General features: G+C 45.4%; 1 pseudogene across 1 annotated transcript in view; it reads right to left on the minus strand.

The window, feature by feature from the left end:
• Positions 1–24,631, minus strand: part of LOC125528866 (uncharacterized) — a 65,843-nt pseudogene that overhangs the window by 40,364 nt on the left and 848 nt on the right. The gene's annotated exons all lie outside the window — the stretch shown is intronic.

Below are 24,631 nucleotides of genomic sequence, written 5' to 3' on the forward strand. Positions count from 1 at the left end.
TCTTCCAAGCAATACCCCATTACGGGTACATGAAGCTTAAGATGCCCGGGCCGAATGGAATTATCACTCTAACTAGTGATCCGGACATAGCACTCCGCGCCGAAAACAAGACGGCCGCATTAGCCCTTGAGGCGCTATCCGAAGCCTTAGCGGCCGAGGAACTGACTGCGCTGCGCTCCACGGTTAACAGGGATGATGTGATACTCGATAAGAGATCCAAATCCATGTCCTTCAAGCCAGCTGACGAAATAGTCAAATTCCAGGTCCATCCAACGGACCCCAATAAAACAGCTTCCATCGGGGCACGACTGACCCCTGATGCAGACGCCGCACTGCGAGAGTTCCTATGAGAGAACTGGGACATCTTCGCCTGGCACCCTTCAGACATGCCAGGGATCCCACGCAGGCTGGCCGAACACAGCTTAAATATCCTAAAAGGATTTAAACCTGTCAAACAAGCCCTTCGGTGTTTTTCCGAACCCAAGAGACAGGCTATGGGAGAGGAGCTAGCCAAGCTATTAGAGGCCGGATTCATCAGAGACATAAAACATCCGGACTGGCTAGCAAACCTGGTGATGGTACCAAACAAGGACAAATCCTGGCGCCTGTGTGTCGATTTTAAAGACCTTAACAAGGCTTACCCAAAGGATCCCTTCCCCCTCCCCCGTATCGATCAAATTATCGATGCCACCGCGGGACACGATTTGTTGTGTTTCCTCGACGCATACTCCGGTTACCATCAAATCAAGATGGCAGAATCAGACCAAGCTGCAACAGCATTCATCACACCATACGGCCCATTATGCTTCAACACAATGCCCTTCGGCCTGAAAAACGCCGGCGCAACATATCAGCGGATGATCCAGACATGTCTGGCAAACCAGATCGGCAAAACAGTGGAGGCGTATGTGGATGATGTGGTCGTCAAATCAAGACATTTCGAATCCCTAGTAAATGACTTGAGGCTTACATTCGATAACCTCCGAAAATATGACATCAAGCTCAACCCAGAAAAATGCGTCTTCGGCGTTCCAGCCGGAAAGCTCTTGGGCTTCATTGTATCCGGTAGAGGAATTGAAGCAAACCCAGCCAAGATCCGAGCTTTGTCACAATTGGATGTCCCAAAGGACCTTAAACAAATACAAAAATTAACCGGATGCGTGGCGGCTTTAAGCCGCTTCATCTCCCGCTTGAGAGAAAAGGCACTACCCCTTTATCGCCTCCTTCGGCGCACCGAACACTTCGAGTGGACGGATGCCGCCACGGCTGGATTTGATGAAATAAAAGCCATATTGGCAACAAACCCAGTCCTGGCCGCGCCAATCACCGGCGAACCAATGTTATTGTACATTACAGCAACACACCAAGTTGTCAGCGCAGTGCTCGTTGTCGAGCGGGAAACGGACGGACACAAATTCCCCCTTCAAAGGCCGGTCTACTACGTGTCCACTGTCCTCACTCCATGCAAATCACGGTACCCGCATTATCAAAAGATTGCATACGCGGTATTCATGGCATCCCGGAAGCTACGACACTACTTTCAAGAGTGTTCCATAACAGTAGCCTCGGAAGTGCCACTAAACGATATTATCAACAACCGCGATGCAACGGGACGGATTGCAAATGGGCCATCGAGCTTCTCCTGTTCGATATAACCTATAAGCCACGGCGAGCTATTAAATTGCAAGTTTTGGCCGACTTCGTCACAGAATGGACGGAGGCCGAGCTCCCTAAAGAGTACGGCACATATTCAAACTGGATTATGCATTTCGACGGCTCCAAAATGTTGGCCGGACTGGGGGCCGGCGTCGTCCTGACGTCCCCCACAGGAGACACAGTCTAATATGTGCTCCAGATCATGTACACGGATTCCAACAATGCAGCTGAATATGAGGCCCTCCTACATGGCCTCCGGATAGCAGTATCCATGGGTATCCAGCGCCTAGAGGTACGCGGGGATTCAAACCTCGTGATATCCCAAATAAATGGAGACTTTGATGCCAAGGACCCAAAAATGGCAGCTTACCGCGACGCCGTCCTAAAAATGTCAGCTCGGTTCGAAGGGCTGGAGTTTCACCATATAGCCCGAGAAAAAAATCAAGCGGCGGACGGCCTAGCACGCATCAGAGCAAAACGCGATGCAGTCCCCCCCAACGTCTTTTTGGAAAGATTGTTCAAGCCATCCGTAACATGGGAGGGGGAACCCGCAAATAACAGCCCGAACCCAGCCGCACCACTCGACGCCGAACAATCTGACACAATTGGAGGCTCTGCCAACGAAATTACACCTTCAGCCCACGTAATAATGGCGGTTATCGCCCCATGGATAGAACAATGTCCTAGCCTACCTTACTAGGCAGGAACTCCCGGAGGACCAAAACGAGGCCCGCTGCATAGTGCGGCGATCTAAGGCCTACAGAGTCCATGAGGGAGAACTTTATAAGAAAAGCACTACTGGAGTCCTGCAAAGGTGCATCTCCGAAGAGGAAGGGCGGAACCTCCTGGCTGAAATTCATGCCGGACTCGGTGGTCACCACGCCGCTGCTCGGTCCCTTGTTAGCAAGGCTTTCCGTACAGGCTTTTACTGGCCGACGGCCCGAGCAGACACTCAGGACCTAGTCCAATGATGCCCTGGTTGCCAACTTTTTGCCAACCAAAGCCATATGCCACCAACCGCACTCCAAACTATACCCATCACCTGGCCTTTTGCGGTCTGGGGGCTTGACATGGTCGGACCCCTTAAAGGTGGAACCCATAGGAAAAAATACTTACTGGTCATGGTGGATAAGTTCACCAAATGGATAGAAGCCAAGCCTGTTAAAACGGCCGAATCCGGACCTGTGATAGACTTCATATCCGGGGTTGTACACCGTTATGGCGTCCCCCACAACATCATAACCGACAACGGTACAAACTTTACCGCCGACGAGGTAAAACTCTGGTGCAAAAACATGGGCATCAAGCTCGATTATGCTTCCGTCTATCACCCACAAACCAACGGCCAGGTCGAACGTGCAAATGGTCTTATCATGAGCGGCATTAGACCTAGACTGGTGCGGTCCCTCAAGGAATCTAACACGCACTGGGTAGAGGAGCTCGACTCCATGCTATGGGGGCTGCGGACCACGCCAAATCACACCACCGGATACACACCATTTTTTATGCTGTACGGCGCAGAAGCAGTTCTGCCCTGCGACATAATTCATGACTCACCTAGAGTGCGCATGTACGAAGAAAGAGAAGCCGAGCTCGATCGGCAGGACAACTTGGACGCCTTGGAGGAGGAGCGCGATGTGGCAAAAGCCCGTTCCGCATTTTATCAACAGCAGGCCCGAAGATACCAAAGCAGAGAAGTACGGGCCAAAAATTACAATGTTGGCGAACTAGTTCTACGCCTGCCAGATAAGAAAAAGGACAAACTCAAGACCAAGTGGGAAGGTCCATTCATAATCGACCAAGTCCTGAATGGTGGGGCGTACCGCCTGCGAGATGCGTCGAACAACCGACTCGAGCCGAACCCGTGGAACGCCACCCGTCTCCGAAGATTCTATGCCTAGCGCCGGACTCTGTGTTCGTCTCCTTCCTCTGTCCATCCCTTTTTTGTATTTTTCTGTCTTACATTTCTCTCCTTCCCTTTTTTTTCTTTCATAGCCCTTAAAGGCTCATCTAGTGACGCGCCACTCGCGCTCATTAAACCTGGGGGCTTCTTTAACAGAAGCTTATTTATACGGGCTGCACGCCCAACACATGCGTCAAACTTCTGCATGTACCTTTTTTCTTCACCATTATATGCATCGATATGACTTAAGTTTTGGCCAAGCTGGGTTGCCTGTCTCCTGTGCTTACCCCTACGTTCCCGATTGTTCGGCTAGGAGGTAAAGGGAGCACCTCTACGATTGTTACTGCCGGGTCAGCCGGATGTGTACCTCAGACTGGGTGAAGCCGAAAGCTAGCGTTCTTAAGGAAATATTCGGTCGGTGAAATAAAAGATGATCTTTTTACTCATTTTATGCGCCCCCGGATGCTTTTTTCTGCCTCTCTTCACGCAGTCCGGAATGCACCTTAGGGCATGCCTCCCAGCGAAAGGAACCCTTAACGGAACTATTCTCTCTGGAAGATGTTTCTTACTAACCATGTAATATAACATAACTAGTTGGGCACTTGTCTGATAAAGCACTGATGACCCCTACGCCTGGTCTCCACGCATACCCCGGTTCTTATATAACCGCTAGGGTATTCGGACACACTCCGGACCATCAGGTCCCGAGGTTGAAGCGAAAAGGTCGGCAACGACAAACGATCTACAATCCGGCTAGAAGGCATTACACATGTCAATTCAAAATTACACAGTCATTCTGACTGATTGTATTCCTCTTCTATACCATCTAACAGGCTATCTAATTTACAGTCCTGCTGGGAATACTTCGCGGCCAACTCTACTTGGCCGTATACTAAGCTTAGAGGGATCTCCTTCCCGTCAGGCCCCACGGGTCCGACCTCGGTCATGTGGTTTGGGTCAGACTTCGTAAAACGGGTCTTCACCATGGCCCAGGCCTCCCTAGCGCCTTGTCGACAGGCCGATATCTTCCACAACCGAAAGCGCCGCCGAGCTCCCTTCAGCTTCTCCGCAAGCTCTCCAAGGCCCTCGGGCACGAAGTGGACAGGCCATAAGGCTTGGGCAATACCCCGCATCGCCCGCCGAATTCGCTCGTGAAGTTGCAAGAGTTCGGGAAGAAGGTCACCCGTAGAACCGGGCATCTCCTCCGCAGGACGACCTGTGAGCATACCTACAGACATTACTCTGTTAGTCGACTTCCTCGCCGAACTCTTTTTTCAAAGTTCGTTCAAGCACTTACTAAAAATGCCGCGTCGAAGCCGCTGGTTCTCCTTCGTGGAGTCCGACAGCTGGCCACGAACATCTTTAAGTTCGACGTCCAGCTTGGAATTGGCATCCTGAAGATCATTCTTCTCTCGCCTCACCTTTGTCAACATACTCTCACCGGCCTTTAGCCGGCGTATGTAACATCCCAAAATTCTAAATTTTGGAAATGTTATAATAAAAAGATAGATTTGACTGATTGTTTGATTGATTGTCTGAAAGTGAGTGAATTCGAAACTTTTTGAAAGTTAAATGAGAGGGAATAAAAGGACTTTCCCAAACTTTCATATTTGCTTTCTGATCTCCATGAATTCAAATTCTTTTCAAATACAAAACCCTTGAGCGAAGATGATATGACTTCTTCCATTTAAATTAAATGAAAGGGTATTTGAAAATAATTGGATTTCATTTGGAAATATTTCAATTCATAAACTTTATGATTTTCACAAGAGAAGATAAAATGACTTCTTGAAATTATGAAATATGAGTTGGGAGTTTCAAAGTATTAAATTCAAAGTTTTTTGAATTTATTTTCATTTTGGAGTTATTTGAGTTTTATTCAAATTATTTTTCTCCAAAAATAAAATATATGGAAATTAGGGTAACATGATTCCCTACAATAGAAAATTGGAGAAAAATTAATTTGAAATCATTTTGGTATTTTTAAAATGATTTTTGTTGGATTTTAATAGACCAGTAGCACTCTTTGAATTATTAGAATTTGTGCGTATTTTATTTAATGCTAGAAAAATGTTCACGTTGTAGATAATCTTTTTCTGAAAATTTTGTTATATTATATGCCTATATAATATTTTATTTTATTTTGTTTTTCTTTCTTTCTATGTCTGTGTTTATTTAAAAAAAACACTCTCTCCGCCGAACTGGGCCGGCCCAGCTAGCCGCCAGGCCAACCCAGCCCAGCGCGCCGCCCCGTCACCCCCGCGCGACCGATTCCAGGCGGGAGTCCGCCGCTGCCACGGCTCACCGGAGCCTTCTCCCCGCCGGACTCCTCCTCCTACCCCTTCCCCAAGCCGCGCCTCCCCTCCCCACCTATAAAGGGCGCCGCCCCGGGCCCCGTCTCTCCTCTCCTCGCCGCGCCGCCTCGCCTCGCCTGCCGTCGCCGCCACCGCACTTAGCCGCCGCCGCCTCTTTGCGCCGCATGCCTGGATCCGCCGCCTGCGCCGCCGTTGCCTGCCGCTGCGACCTCGCCACCTCGCCGCACCTCTCCGCCGCCAGCGCCGCCGTCCCGCGCCACCCCCAACCATCGCCGGAGCCGCTGCTGCCGTCGATCATCGCCGTTAGGTTTTTCCTACCTGAACCGCTAATCCGGTAAACCGCCAGGTCCGGTTTATTTTTTTGGGGGGTTTAGGTTTTTCTTCGGTTTTCTGTTTTAAAACCCGGTTTCCTTTTAAATCAAGTTATTTAGTAAATGCTCTCTGGTTAGGTCTTCGCAGCGAATGATTTTTCGTTCGCTAGCGTTCGGTAATGAACACTCACTATTTAGACTTTTTCTTTTTCTGTTATTTTCAGCCAGGGACCTATTTGCGATAAATTTCTTCACAGATTAGTCCCTGTACTTCAAACCCTCATAACTTTTTACTCGTTAGTCCAAATCCAACGAAACCAACGCTCACATCTTCGTTATGATCTCCTCTATCCATTAATCCAACTCAAACATGTTTTTGAAAAGTTTAAAATTTGAATTAGAGCAGATTTGAATTCAAACTTCGTTTGATCATAACTTGAGTTTCGTAGCTCCGTTTGAGTTGATTCTTTTTGCAAATCGAAGCTCTTGACCTAAACATTCTAATAAGGCCAAATTCACATAATTTTGGTACTGTTAGAAATTGTTTTATGTTGCAAGAGTTATTTGCTTGGTTTCGATGTTTTCCGAATTGTTTTCTTCATTCTTTCTGATCTTTTGAGTGATTGCTTATGTGTGGTTACTATTGCTTGATTTCGATAGATTGACTGGAGTGTGACGAGTAGATCTATCAAGAGTTTTGAGTGCGAATCATCTTCATCAACATTGCAGGCAAGTTCACACTTTGATCATACCTTTTCTGCAACCCAGTTTTATTGCATTAGATCAATCCTCACACATTGCATGGTTAGGATCTAATTAAATTGTGGGATGGGAAGTAGATGAGGTAGTACCTATTACCTGTATTATTATCAAACCTTTGGGAGTTACTTCTACGTTTGCTTATTATGCCATGCTATGCTAGTAGACGTGGATTGGGTGAGTGATATCCATGACAGATGTGAGTTGATAATTTTTAATGGTTTATCTAAGGTGGCCACTTAAACACACGTCTGGGTGGATTGAGGCACCTGATGTCTATCAGGACTTGCCTGTTTTATTTTGGACCGCCACCCAGGCTCAAAGGGATCATAAGATAATTCATGCTAGAAACTTCCGTGTGCAGTCACATGCTACTATGGGCTCTGGCATAGTTGACTAAGTTGTGCGAACTCTTACGGGGTGGACTAGCAGATGTAGGGGTTGTAGGTGGTACGGTCTACCCCACATGTAAGGTGCTAGCGCTTCTGAAAGACTGTGTCTCGGTCATCCGTTTCTCAAACACCGTGTAGTGCGAGAAAACAAACGGAGGCGATCGAGTCATGTGGGGAAAAGTGCGCAAACCTCTGCAGAGTGTACAAACTAATCATGATTAGCCGTGTCCCCGGTTATGGACAACTTGAGTATCTAGTACTTGAATATCATGTGAATCTCATCATGTTACTTCTAATGAATATTGTTGGGTTTAATGATGTTACTTAATTGGGATTGAGAATGCTGTCAACCATTCTCAATGTTCAACAACCACCATGATAGTTAAATAAATTTATTCCTTTGCAGTAGGGAAAAATTGGCTTTACGCAAAAACCTTATAACCATAGAGCTTTTCCACCAGCAAATATGCATATAGTGATAGCCATTGTTCATCATTTTTCTCTATGGTGTGAATTTGCCAGTACATTCAATGTACTGACCCGATTTGGGCTGCAACGTCTCATGTTGCAGGTTTCTTACGACGAGTAAGTGATACGTTAGGGTTACGATTTCTACACTCAACTTTGCCGTTGGTGTTGATGGGAATCCACAACCTTGTTGCTTCCGCTATATGGATTGAGGTAATAGTATTTACGTTACTTTATACATGTGATTTACCTCTGTTATAAATCCTTCGAGTACTGTGTGTGTTAGCATACCAATCCAGGGATGACACTTAAGCACAGAGACTTGACCCATTCGGGTCGGGTCGCTACAAGATGGTATCAGAGCACATGTTGACTATAGGACGTGACCCTAGAAACTGGCAAGCCCATAGCAAAGATTTTTCTCTACAACTTTCCCTTTCAAAAAGATCTTTTACCTCTCTTCTCTTCTGAGCTTATTCAAAAATTCCCTTTTGTGAGACCATACCCCTTTCCCCTTTTGACCACACGAAGATTCGACTGATGAGACCACTCCAAGAAGTACAAGATATCAGACAACAAAGACCACTTCGAAATGAAGAGTATTTTCCGTGCATCTGAATAGTGGAAACTACAACGGTTGAAGACCGAAGACAAGTAGAATTTGAAGGCTCTGAAGAATCCCCAGATTTGTAAGACCTAGGAAGGCTACCCTGATGGAACTTAACAGATTATGGAAGTTGTCAATACCCGAGATCAAGGTGTATTGGAGAAAGACTGAAACAAGGAGCATGAGAACTCGAATTTTTGTCAAAGAAAACCCTAAGGCAGGGGATATCAATTATGGAAGATAGCTCATGGCAATGACAAGGGAAACACGGTTATCCGTGATGTCATCGCCCGCTGATGCTATTGTCACCGTGTTGAGTTAAGGATGCATTTCTTCAGAATGGATTTGATGGAAGAAGGCTGATGGAGCACCTATTAGTAAGATGAAGTTTTAGCCCTAGCCGGTGTATCACCAGGATCTGGAGTAGTACATCAAGAAGTTTAAAATGGAGCCCCAGGAAGTCGTATTAGACAAGAAGTATTTCATGAGGAACTCAGGATCCTGAAGATGAGAGTAGCCAAGCTGGAGAAGCTACAACCTCGAGATACCGGAGAATTGTCAAGAACTAAAAGACAGTATGATCATGGCTCATGTCAAGGATGTTGAAACCCGGAAGTTTGAAATGCAACTCCGGAATATTAAAGGATGTCACGAGAGATTTCACGTCAACAGAGATGATCTGGCAAAAGAACTTGAGAAGACAAGCATGATCGGAAGAAGCCATTGGAGGCATGAACAAGGTTTGAAGAATTTGGAGACGTTGAAGATTTATTGACCTTAGAAGACCAAACCCCTGTTATACACCTACGTTAGATGCGACGATTGTGAGCTGTCATTTGTTTGTTGTTTTCCGACAGCCACAATAAAAAAAATCTGTCTTTTCAAAACTTTTGTTTGTATTGTGTGCGTCCCTCTCCCTCTCTCTTATCTCACCCCAAAACCCATGGACCCAATAGAGGATGAGTGGAGATGAGCTTGTATATTCGGGACCAATGAGTCAATTGGAGACAGACCAATGGATTCAGAACATGGAGGATCATATGGAGAACAACCCTATAGTCAGAAAGGATATGGCCCAGCATGCTCTTCAATGCTTTGAAAGAGGTGTTGCTACTTGGTGGAGGATGTATCAAACCATCAATGGATGGCAAGGAGTAACCACTTGGAAAGAATTTAAGTTGACCTTGCTAAAGTCTCAGTTTGTGTCCCAGAAGTTGAAGCCTTATGGAAAGGATATGAAGAAACCTTGTGCATGCAAGATTTGTGGAGAAATAGGACACACCCATAAAGAACACAAGGATGAATGCCCTAATTGCGAAGGAAGTCACCCAGTTGAAGAATGCCCAATTAGGCAGATTACTTGTTTCATGTGTGAAGGGACTACCCACTATCCTGCTAAGTGTCACATTTACCCCATGGTACAACGAATCGTCCAGCAGAAGAAATAAGAAATGAAAGGAGCCCTCATGGAAATTTTAGAAGAAATTGTGATGAAGGAGGACACATCTAAAGAGGACTCGAGTAAACCCTGCATTAAGTCTTGCTATTCATGTGGAGAAGAAGGACACATCTCCCAAAATTGTTTGAATGGGGATCTAGTAGAATTCCCGACAGAGGAAGTAGAATATGACCCACAGGAGATAGAAGCTCTGATGGGAATAGAAAAGTCCAGAAAGAGAAGTAGATTGGATTTCAGGAAGGTTCTGAGTCATGTCACTTGTTATAAGTGCAAGGAGTCAGGGCACTACCTCAACAATTGCCCAAAAAGGAAACCTCGAAACTTGTCAGAAGTAATGTGTTTTAGTTGTAAAGGAGCAGGGCACTTTGCTAGAGAATGCCCCAAGGAGAAGGAAACTTGTGCTAGATAGTTGAGTTTGCAACAAAAGAAATGGAGTAGTAGAAGTGAGAACATTTTTCTTTTATATTGAGGTGTTGAGTTGAGACCTGTAATGGAAAAGCGAGAAATTGTAATCACTTGAGAATGAATAAAGTTAGCATCGTTGGTACTGATATGGATTTTATGAGTTGTTACTCTATGAAGGAGAATTTTGACCATACTGAGGATAAGAGAAATATGGTCTATGGAAGATTTGTGCATTTTAAGGGTGGTAGTACCCTGTAATGGATTTCGGACAAAATGAATACGAGTTTTGTCTCGATATGTGTGATACCCCAAGAGTATGTTGGATGAAGTTGGAGACCGTCAGTTGTTTGGATCAAATGTGATCAAGGAGTCAGAAGAGAATGTTCAAGATAGACTGAAGGTAGCTCAGTCCAGGCAGAAGAGTTACGTAGACTCAAAAACTCAAGGAGGTAGTCTATGAAATTGGAGACAGAGCATGTCTTCGTGTGACCCCTTTGCGAGGAGTTAAACGATTTGGAGTTAAGGGACAGTTAGCCCCGAGAATTGTAGGACCATACCGAGTTATGGAGCGTATGGGAGAAGTGGCCAACAAGTTGGAGTCATCCGAAGGACTATTAGGAGTTCATGATGTGTTTCACGTTTCCCAGTTGAAGAAGTGCCATGCAGAGATGGCCAGTATTCCCTTGTAAGGACGCTTGACCCTGGAAAGGATAATGATGTTCCATGAAGTGGAATTGGACTTCATAAGTATAAGTTTTTATCTCGGTATGAGGGATACCCCACGAGGATGAAAAGATGAAGTACTATTGGATATAAAGGAGGTATGATGTTGGAAATATGGATCAATGGGAAATTCCATGATGAGTGTGAGTAATCACGTTTCGTTTGGAGCCAATAGAAGGAAGAAGACAATACAATTGGATGGATTCTAAGTATTCTAGGAAGCTGGAAGTTGGATGTTGGAATAACGATAAGTTGCCCGATGATAAGTTCAATGACTACAAGTGATGAGGTGTGCCATAACCCACAGGTCCCAGGACCTGCCAAGAAGCAAACACACTCTTGCTGAAGGAAAAAAACCCTAGAAGGGGATATGCCCTTATCGATAGACGATCTTATAGGAGTAACGCAAAACCTGATAGTGGTGAAGGAACGATAGATGTTTGTTTGGCTTGCAGAATCTATGGATTTATCCGAACTTCGTTCATCGACGAGAGAAATTCTGCAATGCTTGTGAGGATGACCGAGTGTTAGAATGCGAGATTCGCTAAACCATATACAAGGTAATGATTTGGGTGCGGGATGGATTGATCACCATACCGACTTACTCTTATTATTCGCCTTGATATATGGGATGGTAAATCTGAGTGACTTGCCTATAGTAGAGAGACAACAATATTAAACCTTGTTTAAACCTTAGAATGGTATAAGAATTTTTCCCTTGTACACGGCAGCTTTTTGCCAACCGTAGGTTATACGGTGAGGATCAACCCAGACCCATTTCCTGCAGGAGAAACCATAAATTGTTGACCACCATGAGATATCGATAGTTGTTTAGTTTTGGCGCCAGACTAGTCAGCTAAGAAGACCCAAACTCGGAATAACCTTACCAAGAGGAAAGGACAGAAGAATTTAGGAAAAGGTTATGCCACTACCGGATGAACCAGAGAAGGAATTTTCCGAGGATTTGAGAAGACCGACACTGTTAACAATATGGATGAAGTATATGAGTTTTTGATGGAGCTGTAACCATGCTTCTAAGGGTGGTAGCACCCCAGACCCCTGTGATGATTGATGGATTTTGAGGAGAACCCCAAACCCTAAACCTATTTTCTTGCTAACCTCTCCGAATCTCGAGGACGAGATTCATTTTAAGGGTGGTAGGTTTGTAACATCCCAAAATTCTAAATTTTGGAATGTTATAATAAAAAGATAGATTTGACTGATTGTTTGATTGATTGTCTGAAAGTGAGTGAATTCGAAACTTTTTGAAAGTTAAATGAGAGGGAATAAAAGGACTTTCCCAAACTTTCATATTTGCTTTCTGATCTCCATCAATTCAAATTCTTTACAAATACAAAACCCTTGAGCGAAGATGATATGACTTCTTCCAATTAAATTAAATGAAAGGGTATTTGAAAATAATTGGATTTCATTTGGAAATATTTCAATTCATAAACTTTATGATTTTCACGAGAGAAGATAAAATGACTTCTTCAAATTATGAAATATGAGTTGGGAGTTTCAAAGAATTAAATTCAAAGTTCTTTTGAATTTATTTTCATTTTGGAGTTATTTGAGTTTTATTCAAATTATTTTTCTCCAAAAATAAAATATATGGAAATTAGGGTAACATGATTCCCTACAATAGAAAATTGGAGAAAAATTAATTTGAAATCGTTTTGGTATTTTTAAAATGATTTTTGTTGGATTTTAATAGACTAGTAGCACTCTTTGAATTATTAGAATTTGTGCGTATTTTATTTAATGCTAGAAAAATGTTCACGTTGTAGATAATCTTTTTCTGAAAATTTTGTTATATTATATGCCTATATAATATTTTATTTTATTTTGTTTTTCTTTCTTTCCATGTCTGTGTTTATTTAAAAAAAAACTCTCTCCACCGAACTGGGCCGGCCCAGCTAGCCGCCAGGCCAACCCAGCCCAGCGCGCCGCCCCGTCACCCCCGCGCGACCGATTCCAGGCGGGAGTCCGCCGCCGCCACGGCTCACCGGAGCCTTCTCCCCGCCGGACTCCTCCTCCTACCCCTTCCCCAAGCCGCGCCTCCCCTCCCCACCTATAAAGGGCACCGCCCCGGGCCCTGTCTCTCCTCTCCTCGCCGCGCCGCCTCGCCTCGCCTGCCGTCGCCGCCGCCGCACTTAGCCGCCGCCTCTTTGCGTTGCACGCCTCCGCCGCGCCTGGATCCGCCGCCTGCGCCGCCGTTGCCCGCCGCTGCGACCTCGCCACCTCACCGCACCTCTCCGCCGCCAGCGCCGCCGTCCCGCGCCACCGCCAACCATCGCCGGAGCCGCTGCTGCCGTCGATCGTCGCCGTTCGGTTTTCCCTACCTGAACCACTAATCCGGTAAACCGCCAGGTCCGGTTTATTTTGGGGGGGGGGGGTTTAGGTTTTTCTTTGGTTTTCTGTTTTAAAACCCGGTTTCCTTTTAAATCAAGTTATTTAGTAAATGCTCTCTGGTTAGGTCTTCGCAGCGAACGATTTTTCGTTCGCTAGCGTTCGGTAATGAACACTCGCTATTTAGACTTTTTCTTTTTCTGTTATTTTCGGCCAGGGACCTATTTGCGATAAATTTCTTCACAGATTAGTCCCTGTACTTCAAACCCTCATAACTTTTTACTCGTTAGTCCAAATCCAACGAAACCAACGCTCACGTCTTCGTTATGATCTCCTCTATCCATTAATCCAACTCAAACATGTTTTTGAAAAGTTTAAAATTTGAATTAGAGCAGATTTGAATTCAAACTTCGTTTGATCATAACTTGAGTTTCGTAGCTCCGTTTGAGTTGATTCTTTTTGCAAATCGAAGCTCTTGACCTAAACATTCTAATAAGGCCAAATTCACATAATTTTGGTACTGTTAGAAATTGTTTTATGTTGCAAGAGTTATTTGCTTGGTTTCGATGTTTTCCGAATCGTTTTCTTCATTCTTTCTGATCTTTTGAGTGATTGCTTATGTGTGGTTACTATTGCTTGATTTCGATAGATTGACTGGAGTGTGACGAGTAGATCTATCAAGAGTTTTGAGTGCGAATCATCTTCATCAACATTGCAGGCAAGTTCACACTTTGATCATACCTTTTCTGCAACCCAGTTTTATTGCATTAGATCAATCCTCACACATTGCATGGTTAGGATCTAATTAAATTGTGGGATGGGAAGTAGATGAGGTAGTACCTATTACCTGTATTATTATCAAACCTTTGGGAGTTACTTCTACGTTTGCTTATTATGCCATGCTATGCTAGTAGACGTGGATTGGGTGAGTGATATCCATGACAGATGTGAGTTGATAATTTTTAATGGTTTATCTAAGGTGGCCACTTAAACACACATCTGGGTGGATTGAGGCACCTGATGTCTATCAGGACTTGCCTGTTTTATTTTGGACCGCCACCCAGGCTCAAAGGGATCATAAGATAATTCATGCTAGAAACTTCCGTGTGCAGCCACATGCTACTATGGGCTCTGGCATAGTTGACTAAGTTGTGCGAACTCTTACGGGGTGGACTAGCAGATGTAGGGGTTGTAGGTGGTACGGTCTACCCCACATGTAAGGTGCTAGCGCTTCTGAAAGATTGTGTCTCGGTCATCCGTTTCTCAAACACCGTGTAGTGCGAGAAAACAAACGGAGGCGATCGAGTCATGTGGGGAAAAGTGCGCAAACCTCTGCAGAGTGTACAAACTAATCATGATTAGCCGTGTCCCCGGTTATGGACAACTTGAGTATCTAGTACTTGAATATCATGTGAATCTCATCACGTTACTTCTAATGAATATTGTTGGGTTTAATGATGTTACTCAATTGGGATTGAGAATGCTGTCAACCATTCTCAATGTTCAACAACCACCATGATAGTTAAATAAATTTATTCCTTTGCAGTAGGGAAAAATTGGCTTTACGCAAAAACCTTATAACCATAGAGCTTTTCCACCAGCCAAATATGCACATAGTGATAGCCATTGTTCATCATTTTTCTCTATGGTGTGAATTTGCCAGTACATTCAATGTACTGACCCGATTCGGGCTGCAACGTCTCATGTTGCAGGTTTCTTACGACGAGTTAGTGATACGTTAGGGTTACGATTTCTACACTCAACTTTGCCGTTGGTGTTGATGGGAATCCACAACCTTGTTGCTTCCGCTATATGGATTGAGGTAATAGTATTTACGTTACTTTATACATGTGATTTACCTCTGTTATAAATCCTTCGAGTACTGTGTGTGTCAGCATATCGATCCAGGGATGACACTTAAGCACAGAGACTTGACCCATTCGGGTCGGGTCGCTACAGCGTAAGAGTTGTTGCTTGTCCGGATCGAGTCCGGCGCCATCTGCAATATGATTTGTCAGATTTGCACCCACACCGCACAATACTAATCTTTCGAAGTGTATCTTACCTGAGGGGGTCTCTTTGGGCTCCCCTGCTACGGCTAGTGCGGCCTCTAGTTGGGCCTTGCACTTTTCCAGCTCCTGGGACAGTACGGTATTCTTCTCTGTAAGAACCTGCATATTCAATGATCCTTAAATCAGTTGCTCTAACTGCTTCAAGTCTCGGGGGCTACTGGCATATATATATATTTAACCAAAATTTTCTTACCCGTATGTCTTTTACATACTGCTCCATAGCTCTGGCTAAACCGTTTTGAGCGGCACGGAGGTACGCATCTCCCGAATTAAAGGCATCTAAAGCCTCTTGGGAGAAACAAGCATCGCGTAGAATTGTCCGGCGACGCCTGTGGTTCATGGCACTCTCCACTTCAGAATTTGTGGCAGACAACCTGTCCGCATCCTCTGTCGGAGGAGCGTCCGGTGCGGGCCTTGTGCTCGCCTCCGCTTCCTGGCCAGACGTTGGAGCCTGGCTGGTGGAGGCGCGATTGGCAACCTCTCCGGATGTAGTCCGGCGAGGTCTCTTCGTTCTGAAGATAGCACGAACGTTAATATGCCCTGACAGAATAAATCCAGGGAAACAGAGGGTGCACTATACCTTTGCGCCGGCATCTCAGTCCGGACTACATTCATTTTTGCCCCACGGGGCCCTGCGGCCCCTCGTTGGCTAGCCGCCGCAGGTTCGGCCTCCCGCCTCGGAAATCTCCGCTGCAAAACACGGTTGTCATCAGAAACACCGGGCTACGTGAGGGTGGAATCTCTTTCAAGGGAATAAGACCCCGGTTTCTGTCACCTGGGAGGTCGGGATTAACCCTGGGTAATCCGCTGTAATGGCTACCAAGGTATTGTCCTTGCTTAGCTGATAGAACACCCCGTCGATAAGCTCCACCGATATGTCCGGATCCTCTTCGGAGTCCGGATTGAAGGACCGTTCGGGGTCCTCGGGCTGTGGAGGGCGGCTGTTTATATCCTTTACCTCCTGTCGCAGTTCCTACATTGAAGTCGTTAGACTACCTATCTAACCATGGGAGTATAAAACAAACGGGCAAGCGCAATTGTTCACTTACCCAACTTGGAGGATCGTACATACTGAATCCGGCCCGCGGGTTGACGCGGAGGAATTCCTCCTTTTCTCCCTTGTACAAAGAGGATAAGATCTTTACTAAGGCGGCGGCTGAGGCCGGCCCCTTATGACCGTAACGTGTGGCGTCATCCTCCCTGTTGAAATCCCACATGGGGTGGCCTCTATATTGAAGCGGCTGCACCCCCGCATAATGCATGCGGCCATGACTCCAATCATGGTTAGTCCGGAATGAGCCAACAGTCTTATCCGGCCCATCAGGTAAAGGACGTCTCTGTCGCTTTCTCTTTGAGAGCTCCGCGGACGCCAGCTCAAGCGTTTCTTCAATGGAGCACTGTTAAACTCAGGGAGACCGACCCGGATAGGGTCCGGTAGCGGGACATCATCTATGTAAAACCATTCCGAAGGCCAGTCCTCGGACGCCTTCTTTGGGGTTCCGGATAGGTATCCGGTCCCGGCGATGCGCCATACTTCGGCTCCGCCCACTTGATATATAGACCCCTCTTGAGAACGGGGCACTAGGCAGAATAACCTCTTCCACAGCGCGAAATGAGCCTCAACGCCTAAAAATAGCTCACAAAGGGCGACGAAACCCGCAATATGCAATACGGAGGCGGGCGTGAGATTGTGCAGCTGGAGGCCGTAGAACTCCAGAAGCCCGCGGAGAAATGGATGAATTGGAAATCCCAGTCCCCTTATTAGATAGGGGACGAGGCACACCCGCTCTCCTTTAGAAGGATTGGGGGTGCTCTCTGCTTGTTTTCCGCCATTGTAGGTGGCGAGCCGGCCCGGATCGGGACCATGTATGCCTGAGGGAGAAATCCCTTGGCCTGAAGCGACACTAACTCGCTATGCGGGATGGTGCAACTCTCCCAGTCCCCGGGTTTGGGACCGGAGGGGCGAGGGGAGGAGCTGCGACGGCTGGTCATGTTGGAATGGACCTTTGCTGGAAGCGCTCTGATGATAACTCGCAGAAAGGAGAAGATGTGGTTTGGACCTAAATCCCCATCCCGTTAAATAGGCGGCTCGTTTATACGGCTAGGGGTGTGGATGTAAAAATGTCCCGGCTTTTCGCACTTGTTTGACACGTGGAAGACAGCCATTATTGGGCGTGGAAGCCGAGGAGCACTACATTACAAAAATCGAACATTATTCCTACAGGTACACAAGATTTGGAGAAGAACCCGCCTTGCAATGCCGAACAATCTGCGCGCCGGACTCGTCGTCATTGAAGCCTGGTTCGGGGGCTACTGAGGGAGTCCTGGATTAGGGGGTGTTCGGGTAGCCGGACTATACCTTCAGCCGGACTCCAGGACTATGAAGATACAAGATTGAAGACTTCGTCCCGTGTCCGGATGGGACTTTCCTTGGCGATGCGGATATTCAAGATCTCCTACCATTGTAACTGACTCTATGTAACCCTAACCCTATCCGGTGTCTATATAAACCGGAGGGTTGTAGTCCGTAGGCGATCTACTCCATATACAATAATCATACCATAGGCTAGCTTCTAGGGTTTAGCCTCCTTAATCTCGTGGTAGATCTACTCTTGTACTACCCATATCATCAATATTAATCAAGCAGGACGTAGAGTTTTACCTCCACCAAGAGGGCCCGAACCTGGGTAAAACATCGTGTTCCCTGCCTCCTGTTACCATCCGGCCTAGACGCACAGTTCGGGACCCACTACCCGAGATTCGCCGGTTTTGACACCGACAAATGGTGTGTTGACAAAAGGTGGAAAGAAATATTTCATGACGTTAATTGATGACTCCACTAGATACTGCCGTGTGTATCTTCTGAAATCTAAGGATGAGGCTTTGAACTTTTTCAAGATCTACAAAGCTGAAGTGGAAAACCAACTTGATTGAAAAATCAAGAGGCTCAGGTCCAACCGTGGTGGAGAGTATTTTTCCAATGAGTTTGATGCTTTTTGTGTGGAGCATGGTATAATCCATGAGAGGACGCCTCCCTACTCACCTCAGTCAAATGGGATGGCCGAAAGAAAGAACCGTACTCTAACTGATTTGGTTAACGCCATGTTAGACACATCGGGTCTCTCCAAGGCATGGTGGGGAGACGATATTGACAGCATGTCATGTCCTGAACCGAGTCCCCACAAAGAACAAAGAGATAACTCCATTCGAGGAATGGGAGAAGAAAAAGTTAAAACTCTCTTATCTACGAACATGGGGTTGTTTGGCGAAAGTCAATGTTCCAATTCCAAAGAAGCGGAAACTTGGACCAAAGACTGTGGATTGTGTTTTCCTGGGATATGCTTTTCATAGCATTGGCTATAGATTCTTGGTTGTAAAATCTGAGGTACCTGACATACATGTCGGTACGATCATGGAGTCGAATGATGCGACTTTCTTTGAAGATATCTTTCCCATGAAGGATATGGCTACCTCATCTAATCAGGAGATGCCTAGTTCATCGAATCAGGAACCAGTTACAATTACCGAACCCACAATTTCGATGGAACACTTTGAAAGTCCTGTGGAGGAGAACAATGAAGTTCCTATTAGGAGCAAGAGACAGAGGACTGCAAAGTCCTTTGGTGATGATTTTCTTGTGTACCTCATAGATGACACTCCCAGTTCTATTTCAGAGGCCTATGCATCTGAAGATGCTGACTACTGGAAGGAAGCGGTTCGTAGCGAGATGGATTCCATCTTGGCAAATGAAACTTGGGAGATAACTGATCGTCCTTATGGGTGCAAACCTATAGGATGCAAATGGGTATTCAAGAAGAAGCTTAGGCCTGATGGTACTATTGAAAAGTACAAGGCTCGGCTCGTGGCTAAGGGTTATACCCAAAAGGAAGGTGAAGACTTCTTTGATACTTACTCACCTGTGGCTCAACTGACCACTATTCGAGTTCTACTTTCACTAGCTGCCTCGCATGGTCTTCTCGTTCATCAAATGGATGTTAAGACTCCTTTCCTAAATGGAGAGTTGGACGAGGAAATTTATATGGAACAACCAGATGGGTTTGTACTAGATGGTCAGGAAGGGAAAGTGTGCAAGTTGCTGAAGTCTTTGTACGGACTTAAGCAAGCACCCAAACAGTGGCACGAAAGGTCACTCGGGAGCTGGAAAGTTTTTGCTGTAGTGGATATTGAATACGAACGCTGCACTCTTCGGCTGCTGTCTGTTCGTTTCATCTCCCGCGTTCCCTTCAGCTCCCGGCGCAGCCTCTTGCCTCCTTCTCTTGCGCCTATAAAAGGGAGGTCGCTCCTCTCAGAGAGACGCACCAGAATCTCTTCCTCCTCTCGCCACAAGTTCCTGAGCACTGCGCTGCTGCTACGTTCTTCCGCATCCCGTCTTGCGGCGTGCACCGCAGGTCGGGACAGTAGGCCTCCGAAACCGCACCTTTTGAGTCCTGTACGGGAGAAGGGTGATAAGGTTTTTGGGGAGCGCTCAGCGCGACTACTGGCCGCTTCATCACGGACGATCCGGTCGCCGACGACTACTTCCCCGACGTCCACGACCTCCTCGACGACATGGCAGGCGAGGACACCGACCCCAAGTCCAGCGCTTCTGCTGCTGCTGTCCCGTACGTGTTCTTGTCTTTCCTGTTAAAGGTTCTGCCGCAGTTCCTTGTTCTAGTCCTTGTCCTACACATGATAGGTTCTACTTCATATATGCTACTTGCTATACTGTCTGGTTTAGATATGATAGGCTACGGTTCATATATGCAGAAGCTATTTACCTTCTCTCTGTCAGAACTCATGACTTGTTTTATCTCTACTATATTAGTCATGCTTTATCTAGTATTTCTGTTAATAAAATCATTTGGTAAATTGCTCATATTTCCAACAATCCAAAAACCTTATTATAGGCAATTTACCCCAAGTGGTTTTGCTGCTTCCATGAGACCTCCTATGTTTGAGGGTATCCACTATAAGAGGTGGCGCGTGAGAGCAGTCTTATGGTTTCAAACCATGAGTTGCTATGACGCCACTCTCGGCAAACCTGAAGGAGAGCTTGATGCTCAACAGGCACAAGCTTTTCAGAAAATGGATACTTTGTTTAAGGCTGCTCTCTTGAGAGTTCTTGGTGAGAACATAGTTGATGCTTATGCGTCAATTGATAATGGAAAAGATATGTGGGATGCACTCGAGGCCAAGTTTGGGGTCTCGAATGCTGGCACTGAGCTGTACATCATGGATCAATTCTATGATTACAGGATGACTGAAGAGCGCTCCGTGGTTGAGCAAGCTCATGAGATACAGTCATTTGCTAGAGAACTTGAGCACTTCAGTTGTATGCTACCGGACAAGTTTGTTGCCGGAGGTATCATCACTAAGCTTCCTCCTTCGTGGAGGAACTTTGCTACCTTACTGAAGCATAAGAGGCAGGAGTTTTCCGTTCCGGATCTCATTGGCACTCTTGATGTGGAAGAAAAGGCGAGAGCAAAGGACACACGTGCTCGAGGTATTGAGGGAGGATCTAGTGCCAATGTGGTACAGAAGCAGAACTTCCAGCCCCACAAGTTCAAGAACAAGGGCAAGTTTGATGGTAAAGCAAAGTTTGAGGAGAAGAACAAGGCTGTGCAACACACGAACTTCAAGAAGAAGAATGACAAGAAGAAAGGTGCTTGTCATGTGTGTGGGGATCCTGATCATTGGGCTCCTAGTTGCCCTAATCGCTATGACAAGCGTCATTCTGGGAAAGGCGGCAAGACCGCTAATGTTGTCATTGGAGACACTGACATGAAGGATGCTGGGTATGGTATATTTCCCACTATTCTTTCAGTATGTCATTCTCCTGACTGGTTGATTGACAGGGTGCTAATGTGCATGTATGCGGTGATATTTCCATGTTTTTGTCTTATCAGGCCGCAAGGACTTCAACCGTGCTGATGGGCAACGGTTCAAGTGCTTCTGTTCGTGGTGTTGGCACGGTCGATCTGAAGTTTACTTCGGGGAAGATCGTGCGGCTGAAGAACGTGCATTATGTCCCCTCCGTCAATAAAAATCTTGTTAGCGGATCTCTTCTGTGTAGAGATGGCTACAAGCTTGCCTTTGAGTCAAATAAATTTGTAATATCCAAGTATGGAACCTTTGTTGGTAAAGGCTATGAGTCAGGAGGCTTGTTTCGTTTATCCTTATCAGCCGTTTGCAATAAAGTTGTTAATCATATTTGCAACAATAGTGAATCCAACGTGTGGCATTCACGTCTTTGTCATGTTAACTTTGGTTGCATGTCACGACTAGCGAAGTTGAACTTAATCCCTAGTTTCTCCATCGTCAAGGGATCTCAGTGTCAAGTGTGTGTACAAGCTAAGCAACCTCGTAAGTCTCACACGACTGCGGAAATAAGAAACCTTGCACCACTAGAGCTCATACATTCAGATCTATGTGAAATGAATGATGTGTTGACAAAAGGTGGAAAGAAATATTTCATGACGTTAATTGATGACTCCACTAGATAATGTCGTGTGTATCTTCTGAAATCTATGGATGAGGCTTTGAACTTTTTCAAGATCTACAAAGCTGAAGTGGAAAACCAACTTGACCGAAAAATCAAGAGGCTTAGGTCCGACCGTGGTGGATAGTATTTTTCCAATGAGTTTGATGCTTTTTGTGCGGAACATGGTATAATCCATGAGAGGACGCCTCCCTACTCACCTCAGTCAAATGGGATGGCCGAAAGAAAGAACCGTACTCTAACTGATTTGGTTAACGCCATGTTAGACACATCGGGTCTCTCCAAGGCATGGTGGGGGGAGGCGATATTGATAGCATGTCATGTCCTGAACCGAGTCCCCACAAAGAACAAAGAGATATCTCCATTCGAGGAATGGGAGAAGAAAAGGTTAAAACTCTCTTATCTACGAACATGGGGTTGTTTGGCGAAAGTCAATGTTCCAATTCCAAAGAAGCGGAAACTTGGACCAAAGACTGTGGATTGTGTTTTCCTGGGATATGCTTTTCATAGCATTGGCTATAGATTCTTGGTTGTAAAATCTGAGGTACCTGACATACATGTCGGTACGATCATGGAGTCGAATGATGCGACTTTCTTTGAAGATATCTTTCCCATGAAGGATATGGCTACCTCATCTAATCAGGAGATGCCTAGTTCATCGAATCAGGAACCAGTTACAATTACCGAACCCACAATTTCGATGGAACACTTTGAAAGTCCTGTGGAGGAGAACAATGAAGTTCCTATTAGGAGCAAGAGACAGAGGACTGCAAAGTCCTTTGGTGATGATTTTCTTGTGTACCTCATAGATGACACTCCCAGTTCTATTTCAGAGGCCTATGCATCTGAAGATGCTGACTACTGGAAGGAAGCGGTTCGTAGCGAGATGGATTCCATCTTGGCAAATGAAACTTCGGAGATAACTGATCGTCCTTATGGGTGCAAACCTATAGGATGCAAATGGGTATTCAAGAAGAAGCTTAGGCCTGATGGTACTATTGAAAAGTACAAGGCTCGGCTCGTGGCTAAGGGTTATATACCCAAAAGGAAGGTGAAGACTTCTTTGATACTTACTCACCTGTGGCTCGACTGACCACTATTCGAGTCATTTCCTGTTAAAGGTTCTGCCGCAGTTCCTTGTTCTAGTCCTTGTCCTACACGTGATAGGTTCTACTTCATATATGCTACTTGCTATACTGTCTGGTTTAGATATGATAGGCTACGGTTCATATATGCAGAAGCTATTTACCTTCTCTCTGTCAGAACGCATGACTTGTTTTATCTCTACTATATTAGTCATGCTTTATCTAGTATTTCTGTTAATAAAATCATTTGGTAAATTGCTCATATTTCCAACACATAGAAGATAAATCTGCAGCGAGCATACATTAATTAATATGCATATGCATATAAAACTCTATTAGATTGTCAATCAACAAGATTTAAGTAGTCGTTATTCTCCACGTGGGAAGACCTCTTTGCTATTCAAGAACAGAACACGCGACAAATATTCAATCAGGACATGACCTAACAACTCCAGAACTCATATGGAAACAAATAAAATATAGCACTTCAACACTTCACTATTGGGAGGAATGAAAGAAAAATACTCCCTCAGTCCCACAATGCAAGACGTTTTTTAGTGTAGTATTAAGAAACATCTTACATTGTGGGGCAGAGGGAGTATTACTTAACCTTTGTAAGGACAGCGAAGAAGCAACAAAAGTATTAAAAAAAAGTACTCCCTCCGTTCCGTGACGTAAGACGTTTTTTGACACTAATGTAGTGCCAAAAAAAACGTTTTATATTATAGGATGGAGCGAGTAATATCTAGTTGCGCAATAAAATCAGAAGTTCTTGATGATCCACACTTAAAGATGGGCTCGCAGACATTTTGAAGGAAATATGTACTCCAGGGCTAATTTTAGCCTAAGCATGATAGTTCTGAGCATGGGCATTTATTTCTCCACCTTTTTAATGTTTGTAAAAATCCAATATGTTAATCAAGTGAGGCGAAAGCCATGATGGCAAGGCAAGACAACCACATGCAACGCCCGAGGAAGGACCACCTGCCGGCGAGGTAATCCTGTGACACTGTCCGCCAGATCAAGAGAAAGGCCCACATGGCAGTGAGAACATATTGCACCAACCATTAGCAGGACAACAGTCAACGACGACTCGGACGGCAAATGGCCTGAGAACGCCCGGTATCCACCAGGTTTGAGGCTTTATCTTGAATTCGGAAGTCAGTCCAGAACAATTGTCTATGAGTAGTTGTTTGGAAACATTGGTGCCTTTGCTGGTCTATGAGTTCATATCTAATGGAACACTATGTCCTTCAAACACTTAAGCGAGTGTTAAGTGCTTGCTTTCATGGGATGATCGCATTAGGATTGCAGTAGAAACTGCGACTGCTCTTGCTTATCTCTACTTAGCTGCTACAATGCCAATTTTCCATAGGGATGTCAAATCAGCCAATATATTGTTACATGACAATTTTATACAAAGGCATCTGACTTGGGTGATTTAAGGTCTGTATTACTCGAACATACTCCTGTGGCGACAATTGTACATGCATGGTAGGATTGGTTATACTTAGACAGGGAGTATGAACTGACTGGGAGGAGTGATGTTTATAGTTTTGGAGTTGTGCTTGTGGAGCCTCTCATTAGAAACAAGCCAATTTTAAACTCATCTCATTATTTGGTGT

The sequence above is a fragment of the Triticum urartu genome, chromosome 7A, assembly GCF_056163025.1.
Source record: "Triticum urartu cultivar PI428250 chromosome 7A, HENAU_Tu73, whole genome shotgun sequence".
NCBI classification, from domain to species: Eukaryota; Viridiplantae; Streptophyta; class Magnoliopsida; order Poales; family Poaceae; genus Triticum; species Triticum urartu.